General features: G+C 35.9%; 1 long non-coding RNA gene across 1 annotated transcript; it reads left to right on the top strand.

Moving 5' to 3' along the window:
- Positions 1–292: 292 nt before the first annotated feature.
- Positions 293–4,642, top strand: LOC115987532. The gene is made up of 4 exons (XR_004091134.1): positions 293–475; positions 1,300–1,366; positions 1,450–1,484; positions 4,272–4,642. It is a non-coding gene; the product is annotated as an uncharacterized LOC115987532 (long non-coding RNA).
- Positions 4,643–5,656: the final 1,014 nt, after the last annotated feature.

Below are 5,656 nucleotides of genomic sequence, written 5' to 3'. Positions count from 1 at the left end.
AGCTCTTCTAATTTGATTTTTAGGGGCAGGGTTCTAATTTATATTAGAAGCTATGGGAAGCATTGTATAGGTCTTATTACTTCGGCTTTTCTGGGGCCTTACAGAACTCTAGGGAGTTATTCATATATTAATTTTGTGATACACACACGTTCTTGGATACATCTGTTTATATTTTTTTCTTCTTGTAACATGAATGATAAGGGTAATTCTTGAAGTCTAAGTAAAGGTGATGGACCGGGTTTATGAATAAGTTTTATGAGTTTTTTTACTACATGTCCGGGACAAAGCCCAACTTCACTGGAACGGGTAACACTATTAAAGGAAAGGAGATTAACAAATGGGTTCACAAGCTTTGAATATGACCTTTGTTTTCGTTCAGTTCACCTCCAAGACGAGCTCGTAGTCCTCTTAGAAGGTCTCCTATTGGTCGTATGCGTACTCCTCTTATTCGTACAACTGCTTGCTCCCGACGGAGGTAACTTTTCTAAATTGTTTCTAATCCTAAGCATGATTGATCTGGTTTTCTAGTTGTCTGAATTGTGTCAGCTCTCTTTTATTTGCTTTACATATATGTCCGATTTATTTCAGTAGGATGGGAATAAGTTTTATGAATTTTTTTTAATATGGGTCTTAAAGTTGCAGAGCTCTGGTGTTACTTGTAGAATTGCTTCATTTGAGTGTATGCCAGCAAATTTCTTTGTATGCGTACATGAGAAGTAGTGGACTCCTAGATGGGTGGTGGACTTGTGGGTTGTAGCGGAGGACATTTTGGTAGAAATTGTAGTAGTGCTGTATGGAATGCTGTTCAATATGGGTTGCGAGGTGCCTTGTAAACATTGCTGTTCATTGTGGGTTCAAGTAATTTCTTTTAGCCCTTTATGTGGCTTGGATGACAGATAGAATGTATTGGATGTGTATAGGTTTTAACATAGCCATGAAATGTTTGGATCATCACTATCTTGTTTGACAATACTGGTATATCCAAGGGCAAGACTCTACGACTCCACCTGTCTTCAATTTAGTTTTGTTTATAAGTTCTATCATGCCCATTGTTCTTATGATGTCACCCTGATTTTTGCAACTTACATAAAGACCATGTCGGTTCTGAACTTGAGTTGCAATATTATGTTGGCTTCAATTTCATTCCACCCCTTCTTTTTCTTCAAATTTGTAATAGGCTCAGTATGTTGTTGAGTTTTGCAAAATGCTATTTCCCTTTGTTAATAGATTTGTGCTGTTAGTTTGTATTACTTTTTAACTTAAGCATGCCTTTCTCTGTGGGGGTGTTGTTTACAATAGAGGTCGAGTACTAGTCGGAAGACATGGGTGGTCATCATCCTACTCTGGATCACCTAGTCCATGCAAGGTTAGTGTTTGTAATTTTTTGTTTTAAAAGAGAATTCCTCCTACTAGATACCTTACATTGCTTATTCTTTCTAATTATAACAGTTACCTCGGAGATCAAGGAGTCGTAGCCCAAGAAGGTAATTTCTATCCGTGAATGGTTTCACTTTTATTCATCTAAATACATTTTATTTCTATTCTAATGGGGTTTTAGGTCGGATGGCTCTTCCTCTGCCCCTGGGATGGAGGGTGAGATCATAGATTCAAAACTCACCTGGCATTTGTGTCACTTTGCAATGAAGAAAAATAAATTTACTACTCACTTTAATGGGGAGAGGAGGATATGGGGTTCGTGGTCATAACGTGATTTTATATATTTGGCCACTCTCCTCTCCTCTCTCCCCATCTCTCTTTATCCAAACATAGGATTTCAACATGATGAATTTCATTCTTATGCGCAAGGTATACGAGCTTGCAAGATGACATTCTTTCAATTTTCATGTGATGAGTCCAAGATGAAAATGTCTTTGTTGTGTCCCCCACCCCCAGATCAAATTATCATTTTCAGTAACATCTATATTTAAGTTCATATCAATATTTATACTCCAGAACTATTGGAAAGTACATATGCATGTATTGTCTTGATGGTGGAAGTTAAACTCCAAACTGTTAAACGCTTGTTCCCTTTAGAATTTTGATTTCCAAATTGGACTCTCAATGTGATATGGGGAAGGTAAAGTATTTTGGTGGTTGCACTTGGGAAAAATATTTAAGTGGGAGTTTTTTCAGTTATATAACATTAAGTTGCGAAATTTATAGAATTCAAAGAAATGGATATCACTGGAGAAAAGGAGCACAATGAAAAATTCCTACTACCGAAGAGGTAGTTTTAAATTCTATAAAATACACACGAGGGAGCTATCTGTTGCTTTCCATGAGGAGATGGAAGTTGAGTTGGCATTTGGGTTTAAAAAATGGATTTGAGGATATTTTAGGCGACAAGGCTGGCTTTAGATTTTGGTTTGTACTTTGTAGTTCAATAAATAAGCACTGATGATGGTGATAATAGCATGAGCAGACTATAACTTGGGAAATTTCAGGTTGGTTAATTCATGGTTTACTGCTTTTGCAGTGTTATGTTGTCATCATCTTTGGTTGAGTCGATTTAACTGGCATTTTCAATATGTAACCTTAACTGCTAAATCATAATGTCTGTTCTACCATTTATTGTGGACTGCATAACTTGCATTCAGTTGCATGAATCCAGAGTGCTTCGCTAGACTGTTTGGAATTTTGTGGATATATCATAGGGTATTGATTCCCTTGGTCTCACCTTATTGGCAAAGCTGTGTATTATTTATCCAAAATAAAAATCATAAATCTCTGCACATTTGTAGTTTCTCTTCTTGCTGTTGATGTCACACATTTTTTATAATACTGCATTTTATACCTCGCAGAGACATTCTTAATTTTTATGCAAATATCAAATCATTTCATTTAGAGCATTGGAGGTGGTTCAGCTGTAATATTTCAAATCTTTTATGCGGTGATCTATTTTTTATATCTTCATGTGAAATCATTGTGTTGTGGTAATGCCTGATTTGTGATGACTCTAACTCCAAATAATGTATGTCTACCACTAAAAGCCAGTTTTAAAAAAAATGAAATGATTTTATTGTCCAGTTTTCCACAAAAAAGATTATTGCTGGTGTGCTTATCTTATTGTACTTGATTATAAGCCCTTTAGAGATAGCCAACAAAATCCTTAGGTGGCATCGTTTTGGGTGATTATGCCACATGAACAGAATTAACAAGTATCATAACTAGGCAACCATTGCCATATAGTTGAGGTTACAGTTTGTTGCAGCTAAATAATTTGAGATTTTAGCCTTTTCTTCTTTTTGACATTTTACGTTAGTACTTGTTTCTTAAGAAGCAGAGTACATAAACTTAAGGCGGCATTGGTGCAGTCAAAAGTCACATGAATAAAAATATTGAATTTCCTCTAACCGGACTCGGTGGGATATTGTTGAACCTCAGTAGGAAAGAAAATGTAGTATCTGTGAGCTAAATCTATACTAATATAGAAAACCAACTGCGTTTGGTGTGAAAAGGCTTTTTTTTGGTGTGAAGATGTTTTCCCTTTTCCATTATCCCCAAATTAATGGAAGATAGTAGAAGTCTGTCTCATCTCAACTTTTGAGGATATAGTTTTATGGACAATAATTTGGATTTGGATTTTTTTATATTTTAAGTAATTTGTATCTCCCACTTTCCAAGATTTTCTTGGCCGTGGGATCTTGTTAGGACCAAAAATTGTGCAGAAGGGAATTAGCAACTCAAATAAATTTAATAAAGAAATTTTGTGAGTCATGGTGCTCACACATAGTGCATGCCAAACCTCCAAATAGTTAATAGACTAACAATTTCCTAACTAGGTTATTCGTAGAAATTAATTTCTAAGATTATGCTGGGAGGAGTACTTGGCCTTGTTTTTGCATGTCTCTCCTCTTTGACTTTGCCTGAAGTGTAAACTTGATTCCTTTAACACATATTATATTAGGTTCCTTGTTGATATATATATTGTAGTTCTTGGTCTATGAAGATACGTTGTTAGGTGCTCCATTTTATTTTCCCATTGAGGCCGAACCTAAACTAGTTCTCGAGAGATAGCTGTTCATATACTGATAAGGGGTGTATGGATTCTCAAGAAGAGAGGAGCCATGGTGGTGCCCCTAGACTGCCTGGATCCCACAATTGAATAGAAAGTTGGATCTACATTGGATCTCACCTTAATCGCCCCATCTATCCTCTTGAGGATATATATATATATATATATAGTTTTAGGACTTGTGTTCGCAGCTTTAAATGTTTCATGCTTTCATTTATATTTGGGTTTGTTCTGATGGAAGCTTACTTTTGTGTAGGCCCATTAAAGGAAGAAGCAGTAGCAACAGCAGACACAGTAGTTCTCCACTGCTGCCTCGAAAACCATAGGTAAGCACTGCCTCTCTATATCCCCAAATGCCCCTTGCCCTCCCCTCCCCAACCCTCCCCTGCCTTCCCTCCTCCCAACCCCCTAAAAAAGAATCTGAGTTATGTATGATGTAATGTTGAGGTGGTATTGACTATGAGAACAAGATATTGTGGCTGTAATATGCTCTCCGAAGGTAGCATCTAGGTTTGTCTCAATTATGTTGGAGGCAATGTTAAGCACTGGTTATTTGCTGTTTATTTTTTCAAAAATTATTTAAGCTAAACATTCTGATGGAAGAAGCAATATGCAAAAGCTGTATTCTTGCTTTAATGAATGCTACATGTACAGTTTGTATGATTAATATTGTTAGTAAGTGTGCGAAAACATGCAGATCCTTTATTCAAACATGAACTGATGATCTTTGATTGCCCTTCTCTCTAGCTGTTTGAAGAATCAATAATCATACTGGCCCTCGTCCCAAACAGGGGCCAGGTTCTTGTATGACTTGTTTAATTAGTTGATTGTTCATCAACGGGTTTTTCAACAAGAGAGTATAGTGTCTCATATAGTTCATTGGTGTTGCTGTTGGACATTCAAAATATAAGGTGATGTTGGCTCAATCCAGTTCAGCCATCTAGTTTATAGGTTTTCGCAAAGACCCTTGGGTTTCACTGGTTTAGTTGGGTCAGTTGCATTCCTGGTATTTTCAACTCCATTGCTCATATCCATTGGTATGGCCAAGGTTGTTAAATTTGGATCTTACGTAAGATCAATGGAAGGGTTCAAGAATTGAATTGTAGGATCAAAATCGAAAATCATAAGTTCTTACCTTTTGTTGAAGAATAATAAAAAAAGGACAATAATAGAGAGTCTATATGTTGAATAAATCATTAGAATTAAGAAATTATCCATGAAAAAAAAATGTTTTAGTTTAATAGAATGTAATCATACCTACACTAGTGCATCTATAACAAATTCTTCATTTAAGAATTGCTATATATAAAAAATAAAGTCCATTTGTGCATTGGGGATTTTATTATTTTATTATTTTTGGAGAAGGAAGGCAAGTTGAAGTTTATGGAAAAGGTTTGGCTCCAACAAGGAATATGATGTGTTTTGTCATGTGCAATATACAAGACTCATTTGGTTGGTTGAGTTAAGTGAATCATGTGCAATGCACATGATGATATGGATTATTGTCATCTTTTTATTGATGGTTGGAGCCCAAGACACAAAATGTGTTTGAAGCCAAACTTTTTCCAAATTTTATTAAGACTACGAGATTAGATACAGAAAGAAAGATCTGGAGGGAACTCTTCCATCCAGACAAGCAAA

The sequence above is a fragment of the Quercus lobata genome, chromosome 4, assembly GCF_001633185.2.
Source record: "Quercus lobata isolate SW786 chromosome 4, ValleyOak3.0 Primary Assembly, whole genome shotgun sequence".
In the NCBI taxonomy this organism is placed as follows: Eukaryota; Viridiplantae; Streptophyta; class Magnoliopsida; order Fagales; family Fagaceae; genus Quercus; species Quercus lobata.
Note: the sequence above shows the minus strand (reverse complement) of the source record. Positions and strands in the feature narration are given on the sequence as shown.